We start from the raw sequence: 12,190 nt of genomic DNA, 5'->3' as shown, positions 1-12,190 counted from the left end.
TGAGCATAGAGCCTACATGAAGTGAATGTTTGATGAGTGAGGTCCTGCATGCATGCACAAAGCATTGCTAAGTTAGTATTGCTAGATTTCATGCCTCAAGCATCATACCTTGAATTACGAAGCAAACAGAAAACTGCCACGTATTATCTCAGACAAGAAAAATACTTAAGAAAATTAAACCAATAAATAGTTACAAGCAGATTTACCTATGTTGACAGGCATCTCACTTCTGTATGCTCTAAGAGTACTGTTGTCACTCTGAGTACTTTTGTCACTTTTGTCACTGTCATTCTATTTTGTCTCTCCCATTAGACAACGAACTCCCTAAGGGCCAGAAGCCCCTCTTAATCTGTGTTGCCAAAGCTGGGCACACAATCTCCCACATCAGTAGGATTGTTTGTGGGACAGAAGACTCAACAGATAAATGAGGAAGGGAGCTATCAAGTTCCCAAAGCTGGAGATGCCAGCCATGACTTCCTTTTCTCATTTCTTTCTCCCATATCCCATCACCTAAGGGTACCAAAGCGGTACCACTTGATTTATTTTGGTCTTTGTGTCTGCAAACGCATACATTAGCTGGCTTTTTAAAAAGAGGTGGCTATTCAAAAGACTGGAATTAGATGTTATTTTGGATGCTCACAGAGCTAATTATGGGATTAGAAAAATGCCCTTACCCTGAACAGGAATTGTGATGCATCCGATTATTTTTAATGTAAAACATGAAGCAAACATAATTCACTGTCATTTTTAATGTCCTGGTACATTTCAGAGACCCACTTAAGATAAATGATTTTCAAATGCCTGATCAGTCTGGTTTGAAAGCCTCTATGGAATTAATGTTCTATAATGTATTCAAATCATTTTAAATCCAGGCCCTGCTTTGATATTTGTTTTTCACTGCCATCAATGATGGAAGTACAAGTTCACATAAATAGGACATTGCCAATGGGATGTGTTCTGCCCCAGCCATTAATTCCAAGGCTCATTTTCTATCACAACCTCGATGAACAGAGAGGTTGCAAGACAAGCCACTGGAAATGTTTATCATGACCCATGAGTAGTGAGGCAGGATAGAGGTGGAGGAGTATAAAATTGTGTGTGTGTGTGTGTGTGTGTGTGTGTGTGTGTGTGTTCAGCTTCAGATACTTATATACAGAGGAAAGATTTTGAAATCTGTCAGATATAACAGAGAAGAGTTTTTAAAATAGATACACATGGTTAAAACTCAGAACATGTGAAAAAATGATTTAAAAAATTGGCATTAAAAAGTCAGTCTCCTGCCTCTTACTTAATAGTTCCTGGTATGTCTCTCCAGCATTCCTCTGTGCACATGGGGATATATTTTATTTCCCCCCACCAATAGGATGATTATAAACAAGAAGTGCTAATTGCAGATGACATTTATTAGATATTTACAACATCCTCTAAGTGTTCGTTTAATCCTCAAATTAATTCTAAGAGGTAAGTATTATTGCTACCCCCATTTTATAGATGCAGAAACTGAGGCAGATACAAACTGAATTAAGTAATTTGCCCAAATGAGTGGAGAGGTAGGATTTGAACTAGGCAGGGTTGGAGATCCGACCTTCTACACTCTTTCCACTCAGTCAGAGAGAAAACTCTGCAGAGTTTATGTCCTCTCCAAGGGGATGAACCATTTCAGAATCAAATAAACCATTGCTCCTTAGGTATTAGAAGATAGGCCAATGAGGTTGCTGGACCATGAAGGGTAGAGTAGCAAAGACTGTCCCCAGCCAGAGAGCCATGGTAGGGTCATCACTGCTACAGGTTATCTCCGTGTCTGTGAAGGAGACCCGTGCTGCTTCTGAGGTATGTCTAAGGTTTGGTAGAAATGTAGGTGAACCTGGGCAGTCTTTCTGTCTACTCCAAGATGAAATCCAAGCTCCCTAGAATGTCAGGACCTAGCTAGCAGTGAATTTGTCTACCCAGCACTTAGGGAAGCCTCTTACACAGGAGATACTGAATGAATGGATGCCCAGAATGAAGAATGAAACCATTCACTAATCAAAAAAATGATTGACAGCCATTATGGGCCAGATACTGGGCTAGAATGTTGGGAATACAGGGGAGAAAAGGACACATTTCTGCCTCAAGGAGTCTACAATTTAGAGAAGAACACAAAGAACACAAGTAGGCATACAGGATGCCACAACGTGGTGTTACAAATATGATGGTATGTGCACATGGGGGTACCGAGAATGGCCCCTGTGTCTGCAGGAACCTGTGGGTATACAGGTGGGAAACAAATTTCACCAGACAATTCATCAGAAGGTGTGGGTAGGATTAGGGGAAACAACTGGGGATTGTGGTATAATAAAAAAAATTATTGGGGTGCTTGGGTGGCTTAGTCAGTTAAGCATCTAACTCTTGGTTTCTGCTCAGGTCATGATCTCACAGTTCATGAATTCAAGCCCGTGTTGGGCTCTGTGCTGACAGCATGGAGTCTGCTTGACATTCTCTCCCCCTCTCTCTGCCCCTTGCCTCTAAAAATAAATAAATAAACTTAAAAATTTTTATTTGGTCTTTGTCGTCCATTCTTGATACAGAGATTCTAAAATTCTTAGTATTTCCTGAGTGATGGGCATGTCTTTTGTTATTTATAATGAGCCCCTTTTGACCATACCTGAGTTTATGCTAATAAGGCAACCATTGGTGGGCCCTTAGACATCTTTAGGATGGTGCTGGTCCACAGAGGAACCACCACATGACTAGAGGGCTGGAAATTTCAGCCCCACTCTCTGACCTCCTGGGAGAAGAGAGAGCTTGGAGGTTGAGTTCAACCATCAACGGCCAATGATTTAATCAATTGTGTGGAAGTAACAAAACCTCCACAAAAACTGAACAAAAAGGCCCAGGGGACTGTCTGGTGAACATATTGATGCATTGGGAGGGTATTTCACCCCATCTCCATAAGAACAGAAGTGCCTGTACTCAGGACCTCCACAGACCTTGCCCTACACATCTCTTCCATTTGGCTGCTTCTGAGTTATATACTTTATAATAAAACTTTAGTTGTAGGTATAGTACTTTCCTGAGTTCTATCAGTCATTCTAGTAGGTTATCAAACCTGATGGTGTGTTGTGGGAATCCCTGAATTTGTAACCAAGTTGGACAGAAGTATGGGTCACCTGGAGACCTGGGATTTGCAGCTGCCATCTGAAGCGGCAGGGGCGGGGGTGGAGAGGGGCAGTCTTGTGGGGCTGAGCCCCTTAGTCTGTGCTAACTCTGGGTGGTTAGTGTCAGGATTGAGCTGAATTATGGGACATGCAGTTGGTGTCCAAAAAAATGGAGAACTGTTGAAAAGACATAGGGGTGTTAAGGTACCCAGAGTCTGGCAGCAGAGAGAAGCTATTGCCAGCCCGCAGAACTGAAAGGACAAGGAGAAATACCAGTGGAAATCAGGGAGAGCAGGAGGCATGCAGAGAGGCGACTTGGGCAGGAGCATTCATCCTGTGTGGGCTGGAGCTGAAGATTCTGGGAGAGTTAGGGAATTCTCCCACCTATCAGGGAGTACCAGCCAAAGACCCCAGAAGTGGGCAATACACTTAAAAACCAAAATTAAGAAATAAGATGGACAGCATCAGGTCTTGCCTTTGTTTCCACTGAGAAGAACTTACCAGCCTTCCAGAGAAACAGATCAAACTAGACTACATCTGTGCAGCAACTATTGTAAAGAGACATCATTGTATTAATAGCTCAGAAAATAGTTAAGAAAACCTCAGTCAAGTTTACCCACAATGTTGCATTAAAATCCTGAGTTAGAGAACATAACTTTATGATTTCTTAAACAAGATCTGAAAAGCACAAACAACAATAGAAAAGGGTTGACAAATTGGACTACATTAAAATTTAATACTTTCATCTAACGAAAGTCACCATAATAAAGGTAAAACCAATACCAGCAACAAAACAAGCCATAGACCTGGAGAAGATATTAACAATGCTTGGAAATGATAGAAGGTTAGTATCCAGTATATGCAAAAAACCCCTCTAAATCATTGTTTCTAAGAATGAACAATTGGGGGGTGGGGTGGGGAGAATGAACAACCCAAATCTTCACCAATAGGGAAATGAATGAATTATTGTAATAACTTTGTACAAGTAATACTAAAATATCAGTTCAAAATAAATGTACTAGATCTCCAAGTATCAAGCAAGACAAATTTGGAAAATATAGAATTGAATAAAAACATAAGGTGCATAAAACTGTATGAAGTGTCATTTATCTAAAATACAAACATCAGTACATATTGATCATTTGCAAATATACACGTAAAAACATAAAAGCACGGATGGAAAAGATAGACACCAGGATCCGAGGAGGGGATGCTGAGGGGAAGGTAAAGGGCAGGATGGTGGAGGAAGTGAAAGGAATTCCAAAGTATCTCTAAAAACCACGAAGTAGATATGCCCACATTTGTAAAGTCCGGATGGTACATGCTTATACTATTCTCTGCTCTTTTCTACATGTTTGAAATATTTCAGAGAGAGAGAGGCTCTTCCAGGCATCTATCTGGAGCAAACCCACCCTGAGCCCTCTTTGAGCCCCAGCCACCCTGAGCTATGTGCTGGTCCCCAAACAGCCTGGTACACCTATTCTCCTCCCTTGAGATTCAAAGTGGGGATGACCAACATCGATCACTAGCGGCTTCTTGAACATGTAGATCTCAGGTCCCGCCCAGACCCAAAGATTCAGAATCTGCATTTTGACAAGCCCCAGGTAATTCCTAATGTACATTAAAGTCTGAGCCGCCTCCCGGAAACTGCTCCTGCTGCAATCCCTCCTGCCCGCTGTCCCTATTACCAGCCAACTCCTAAAACTCTAATCTGGATGTAGTTAAATGATTGCCTGTTCTAAGGTTTCTTTGAACCCCTGTGTAGGTCAAGAGTTGTTTTCTCAAAACCTGCAGCGTTATTATCATTTGCTAACTGGACTGTGAATTCCTTGTTAGTCTCCCATTATAAGCCTTTAGACAGTCGTCCTTTTCACAATATATGGCATAGGGCATAAATTCAAGGAATGTTCCATGAATCCACAAGACCCACATTTTTAGCCACGACTGGCCATCATTCATGTTAAAACTGTTCATCCAGGGGATGGGAATGTCTAGTTCTAAAGCACTTTAATACATGGAATCAATGTCTTACCACCTTTTTAGGCTCTAACTATAAAATAAATTAAATATGCTTTTAAATTTTCAGCATTTAAGAAAACATGCATGCTTGGGGCGCCTGGGTGGCGCAGTCGGTTAAGCGTCCGACTTCAGCCAGGTCACGATCTCGCGGTCCGTGAGTTCGAGCCCCGCGTCAGGCTCTGGGCTGATGGCTCGGAGCCTGGAGCCTGTTTCCGATTCTGTGTCTCCCTCTCTCTCTGCCCCTCCCCCGTTCATGCTCTGTCTCTCTCTGTCCTAAAAATAAATAAACGTTGAAAAAAAAAAAAAGAAAACATGCATGCTTAAAATTTTGTAGCAAAGTGCTGTTTTTTTGTGGGGTTGTTTTGTTTTGTTTCAGTTTGGTTTTTAATGGCACACCTTAGTCAAGCAGTGTTAAAAATGTCTCTACTTCAGGAACTCTTAATCTTTCCAGAAGTCTGGGCCCCATTTGAAAGCCTGATAAAGATGTGGGTCTTCTCCCCAGGTAAATGAACATAATTTAAGTTTATAATTTCAGTATCTACAAATTCCAAAGAAAGTCTAAAAGGCTGTGCAGGATAGCCTTACCTCTCATTGTTTTAGGGTTTTCCACAGTGTCATGTAAACAAAAATATGTCTGTGGACATTCCCACCATATGATATCTTTGGCAGCAACCTCATTTCTCTTGCTATAAAAGTAATCCCAGCAATCCCGTGAAAAGCATGACCACCTAATAACGTTTGCCATCACCAGCTAATAAAGTGTATTCAATTTGAATTAATTGCACAATTTCCACCTATAAGTCTAGAAAACAAGAAGTCAGCACTAGAATCAATACTTACAGTCAGTCATAGGCAATCACAAAGGAGGGATGTGGGCCTGAGTAAGGAGTGAGTCCTATCTTCAGTTGCCTGGTTCAAACAACATTTTATGAAAAGGTTTTTTCCCCCCTCAAGATACATAAAATGTCCTTGGTAGCAGTCACAAAAGCAGTAGAAATCTTTTATTCTATTTACAAACACCATCTAACAACCACATGGTTTAAGCATTAGAAACATGTAAGGGGAGCCTGGGTGGCTCAGGGCATTAAGCGTCCGCCTTTGGCTCAGGTCATGATCTTGTGGTTCGTGAGTTCGAGCCCTATGTCCACCTCTGTGCTGACAGCTCAGAGCCTGGAGCCTCCTTCAGATTCTGTGTCTCCCTCTCTCTCTGCCCCTCCCCAACTCATACTCTGTCTCCCAAAAAATGAATAAAACATTAAAAAAAAAACCAAAAAAAACATGTAATGCCCAAAGGTATCAAGAGAAAGGAGGAGCCATCTGTGTAAGATTCCGGTGATGTAAGAAGCCCAGATCCTGAGGTTTAATTCCCCCAGGCTGCCTCAAAGGAATGTCCAATGCCCACCCCTCCCAATGGGTGACCCTCAAGCCCTTCTGAAAAAAACACCACCTTCCAGGAATACTCACTTCTCCTGACATTTAGTCATCAGATCTGTGAGTACATTAGTACAAGAATAGTACTAATATAATAAGGAACATTTGCACTGTTTTCAGCTTTGCAAAGCTCTTTCACTTTGTGTAGGTCTAGAATTTTAATTATGTTGCCAGAAAGAAAGAGGAGTTTCCTTCTCCACAGAAGCCCTGGGCCCCCTGACAAACCCCCAAACAAACCACCAACCTGTGTGGCTTTAAATTAGTGCTGAGTCATGGGAGCCTGGTCTATTTGTTGCCTCGTTTGTGTGCAGCTCTCAGATATTTGTGAAATGATTCCCTGGGGACATAAGTCAGCTCTTCCTAGAATCAGAGTGAGGTCAGAAGTTGATTGAAAAAGACAGAAATTTTGAAAAAGGCAGAAATTTCAAGCAAGGCAGAATTCATGAAAGAGCCTAGCGTTTTCAGAAGAACAGTCATTCTTTCCGGGACTCATATACTTAAAAATGTGGAGATACAGTGAAACTTCGGATGAGTGACATTTTATTTTGGATTTTGATTTACTTTATTGCATTGATATTCTTAAAATAAGCCATCTCCATCAAAATAACAGAGGTAAACATGGTAGTACTTACTTCTGCCTGTGGCTGTTTAAATTCATTGGCCTAATGGGGGAGTCCATGCAGTCTCTTGTGGGTGAGGTGGTTTCGCCTTGTGTTATCCATCCATCCACTCACCATTTACTGAGTCCCTACTAAGCACAGGATATGAAGGATGCACCCTTGGGTCTTCAAAGAGCTTGAAGTCTCTGGAGGAACTCAGAGAGAGCCTATTTTAATACATATAAGTTATTTGTTTACAGAGTGATGAAGGAGGAGAATCATTGGTATAAATCCATCATTTCTGCTAAAGGGAAAAATGCCCTGTTGATTGTATGTCAATGGTATTATTATCGATCATAAGATATTCTACACAATTTCAGTTCCCAGGGAGGCAGCACCAAGGATGTATTACGGGGAGTCGGAAAAACTGAGCTCTAGTCCCAGGCTGACCTGTGATGAACTGATTTAAGTCAAAGGATTCCATTTCTCTGGGGCCTCAGTTTCCTCTCCCAGAAAAGGAGGCTTAAGATAGGTGACTAGAGACGCCATTCAGCTTCATTACTTGTTATCCTTTAAAAATCGCATTTCCTTCCTGAGAGAGGGAGAAATTATTATTATTTTTATTGTCTTGGAAGAAAACCAGATGTGGTGCACTAGCAAATACAGTAGCAAGCTCAACCCTGAACAAGCTGCTTCTTCCCGTCTTATATTTTGACCAGCCGCCATTGGTGGCCACCTAGCTCTTGAAACAAATGAAAAGAATGTCCTCCTTGCCCTGGGCATAATAAGCACAAGTGGATATTTGCAGAGGTACAGAAAGGCCTTACTTAGTGTGTGTTCACACTTGGGTTTACTGCAAAACAGCATCTCTTAGCAACACAGAACTTCAAACAGTGAGGCTGAATTCCAGTGTGGACACTTCCAGAAGGGAGTAAGCAATCGATGTTGAAGGGGAAAATGAGAGACTTCTGATGGAATCCAGAAACCATGGTAACTAGAAGAGGAAGGGGACCCACCTGAATTAGTTTCCCCAGAAGGCTTAAGTAGCTGATTAGCATGTTACCCTGAAGTGACAGAAGATCCCCATCAAACTATTGATAAGGGTTCGTGGTGTTGAAACTTGCCAAACTGCCATCGACAAGATTTCACACCCTGAGGTTTAATTAGGTAGGGGAATGTGAACGGGGCACCCATCACATGTTTACTCCTTTGAAAGGGGAAAAATAAAAAGCGAGGAAGAGAGAATCCAAAGGAACAGGACTTTGTATTCTATCCTTTTATCTTCCCGCTGTTAGAAAGTGAGGCCCATCCGAGTAACCAGTAATAGCAAATATCACACATACCTTTATGTAGAGGACATACATGCAAGGAAGGATTTAAATTCTTCACCAATTCCCCTTGGGGTTCAGACAGTTGTCATTCTCATTAAATGAAAATGTGAAGGATAAACACTGGGCAAAGATCAAAAAGGGGCAGTATTGTAAAGCGGGAACAGAGAAGAAAGAAAGCTCTTTAGTAGCTAGCCACAGCCTGATCTCGAATTGCCTTTTTACCAAGGTGAGGGTGCCTCCCCTGAAAAGCTTTCCTGTGCCTCAGAAGAAAATCATTACTGTCAGAACCACCTTAAGGACAACAAAAGACCTTCTTCCTCCTTATTTTATACTCACAGATCATTTTTAGCCCCAAATGATATTTCTCAGTTTAATCACTAAACCTGGTTTAAATTGACTTTAGCTACTTTTCTTAAAGTCAAGAGCATTAAAAAAAAAATCACAAGAGAAAATATTCAAGAGGATGTGTTGCAGACTCCAAATGCAATTTCAAGAAAAGAGGGCCAGAAAAGGTTTGAACAATGGCTGCACCTTTTTCCTAAGACTATCGTCCTCTGTTGAAGAGGAGAGAGATTCATAGGTACACATTCAGGCCCGCTCGTTTAAAAATATCTGTTTCTGTATGTAAAAGTCTCACCTGATGCAAGACATTTTTAAATGAATTAGGTGGGGGGGGGGGGGGAAGGCAAAAACAAAAAATAGATTCACAGGTAATAGAGTTTAGATTCTCCTTTTTTGGATCTTTTCTGCAGAAAGTTTCCCCAGGATCTCTGGAGGTATGTTTGGCTCCCTTGATGACTCAAACCAGCTCTGGCTCCAGCCCAGAAGGTGAATCCCTAAGGCCTCAAAAGAAAAGTGAGGGATTGAAGTATTTCACCTGTGCTTCTAGTTAGTTCCATTTGCAACAGTGGGATTTTCTGGGCATCTCATACAATGAAGATGGAGAGGGAGAGACAGAATTTTATACTCCAGAGACTTTTCAGTGGGAGAATATTTCTGAACCTGGAACAAAAGAGAATCAGGCAAATTTATAAGAAGACCTCATTGTCTAGAGTTCTGTTTTGTTCATTGACTGAAGGTTAATGCCAAAATTATCCCCTTGACTAGGTAAACAATTCCTGGAGTGCTTAAAGGGCTCAGAGGTGTCTCCAGGGAGGGCAGTGGGTGACAGTAATGGCCTGAGGATCTATAAGTGGACATTTTCCTGTAGGGAGCACTTTGGGGTTTCCTAAGGTCACTGATGTTAGAACAGAGAGGAAACTGGTCCCAGAAGCAAGGGCACTCACAGGGGCCAAGGAAGCCCACCAAGTGTGACTTTGTGCTGAGAAGATGGAGAGAGAAAGGGGAAGCAGCCCTCTGGCTGGGGATGAGCCCTGTCAGATCTGGACATTCATCCAACCGAATCACAGAGATGAGGGAACCACAAATCCCTGCTTTGTGGAGTTTACTCTTATCAGAGCCAGGGATGGGGGTGGTGTGGGGCTGGAAGGAGGGCGGTTACTGTAGTGAACCAGAGTCCTGAGTTCTGCTGTGAGGTTGAGTCCTGGTTCTGATATGTGTGACCTTGGGCAAGTTACTTGACGTCTTTAAAACTTGCTTTCCGGAGCACCATGGCAGCTTAGTCTGTTAAGCACCCGACTCTTGATTTTGGCTTGGGTCATGATCTCACAGTTCATGGGGCTTGGGATCCAGCCCCGCATTGGGCTCTACGCTGACAGCGTGGAGCCTGCTTGGGATTCTGTCTCTCTCCGCCCCTCCCTCACTTGTGCTGTCTCTCTAAACAAACAGATAAATCTTACTTTCCTCATTCCAAAATGGTGCAAATAGTGCTTCCTTCACAGATGTGAAGGGTACTTTAAGTGAAGTAACACATGTATGGAAAGGTGTCAGAGGACTCAAGAAATGGAAATTATGATCATTATTAAGGTTACTAGGACCGTGTCAGATTTCTGGTTCCTTCAAAGATGCAGAGCAATGTGTTTGCAGCAAGATGAGGCAAGCAGGATGAGGTAAGGCCAGAACATAGCATCAGATCTTACTAGTGGATAAAATCAGGGGCAGGAAACAGAGGCTGCTCCTGGTGCAGGCTGGGTCAGGAGGATGAGACCCTGTCCACAGCATGATGGTTCTCCACTCTTCGTGATGTTTATTTAGCCTGGTAGACAAGATGGAGGACAGGCTTGCCTGCCCCTGGACTGAGGCAACTGGGGATTCAGAACAATACACAAAGGCCTGGGCCAGCAAACATTCACTACCAGGAACTCTGACCACACGCAGCAAACTCCAGCTCTGTGTCTGTCTGACTCTACTGTAGAATTATTTAGCAGAGCTAATGGAATGAAATGTCCACTGGGGATTTCAACCTCTTTTCTCTATTTGATTGATATTGAAATCTGACCTCAGGTTTGTGGTGATGAAGAATCAGATAAACTAAGCATAGCTATCTCAGGTGGTTGGGGTCAACATGAATGCTTCTGATAGCACCTAAGTAATACTGGATGTTTGTATAACTGCTTACATTTGCAAGTGCCCTATGTTCACATTGTCATTTGTTTCTCACAGCAACCCTGTGTGATAGGTGGGTGAGGCGGGTGTTATGATGATTCCCATTCTACAGATGAAGAAACCAAGGGTCACAGAAGTGACTTGTTCAAGCTCACACAACCATAAGGCTGTGAGGTCTGGACAAATAATCAGGAAGTCTGACTTCAGATGCTGTTTACCCCACATGATCCTATCGAGTGTTTCTTTGGCCTTGAGACTTTTATCCTCATGTACTTAGGCTTTGATGCCTAGAAGTAGACCCTAAAATGGGGCTTCATGTGCAAGGAAGCAAGCAAGGGAACTGGGGCTTTTGTTGTCCCACACACACCTGTCACAGGTTAAGGGGGAACTAAACTCCCAGGCACTTCCTGCTCTCCTGAAAAATCACCTTCACTGATTCCAGAGCAGTGCTTTGGAAGTAAGTCTAAGTTACAACCTGATGGAAGTAAAAGCCCTTTAAAGCTGACCTCCTTTTCTCCAACCCCCAGACCTCCAAAAATAGTTAAAAGGGTCCTGAGGGGTCTGACTGAGCAAAGCACTGACATCATCCCCATAGTCACCTTAGCCAGGGGGGCTTTGGAAGTCTTGTATCCCAATCACCTAATGATGGGCCATGTTAATGGTTCTCCCATACTTGCTTTAGATGAAAGATAGGGTTTAACTTGGAGTCCTTGGTGGTTCTGTAGCAGTTCTCTCTAATTTTTTTTCCTGAGTTATCCTGAAAAGGAGGAGGCTTTCCTGACACAGCCTATAACTAACAACACACCTACTTTCTGTCTTAGCTTGGGGACCCACCATAATATCTATATATTTAAAAATCTAGAATTTGCACATAATTTCTAACAGGAACAACAGAAATGGACATTGTTGTTACTCCTTCTGGTAACTGTGCCTGGGAAACTCTACTATTCCACTTTCAATCATCATGGTTCAGACTTGGCTATGGCTACCTCCATGACACGTGACTAAGCCTAGCCAATTACAGCATCATGGGCTGGGGACCATAGTGATAGGGTAAAAAATAGTACTGCCCCAGCCAATGAGATTGGCTGTGATATTATTGGAGCTTGTAGAAGAGAGGCATTCTCTTTCTGTCAGAGCCGCCAAGCTGAGCAGAGGAAACACCACA

The 12,190-nt window shown here is 42.5% G+C and overlaps 1 long non-coding RNA gene across 1 annotated transcript; it reads right to left on the bottom strand.

Moving 5' to 3' along the window:
• Positions 1-5,241: 5,241 nt before the first annotated feature.
• Positions 5,242-11,853, bottom strand: LOC128315674 (uncharacterized). The gene is made up of 2 exons (XR_008298685.1): positions 8,530-11,853; positions 5,242-8,180 (listed from the first exon to the last, which is right to left on the bottom strand). It is a non-coding gene; the product is annotated as an uncharacterized LOC128315674 (long non-coding RNA).
• Between the last annotated feature and the right edge of the window lie 337 nt (positions 11,854-12,190).

Source organism: Acinonyx jubatus, chromosome B2 (assembly GCF_027475565.1).
Source record: "Acinonyx jubatus isolate Ajub_Pintada_27869175 chromosome B2, VMU_Ajub_asm_v1.0, whole genome shotgun sequence".
Lineage (NCBI taxonomy): Eukaryota > Metazoa > Chordata > Mammalia > Carnivora > Felidae > Acinonyx > Acinonyx jubatus.
Note: the sequence above shows the minus strand (reverse complement) of the source record. Positions and strands in the feature narration are given on the sequence as shown.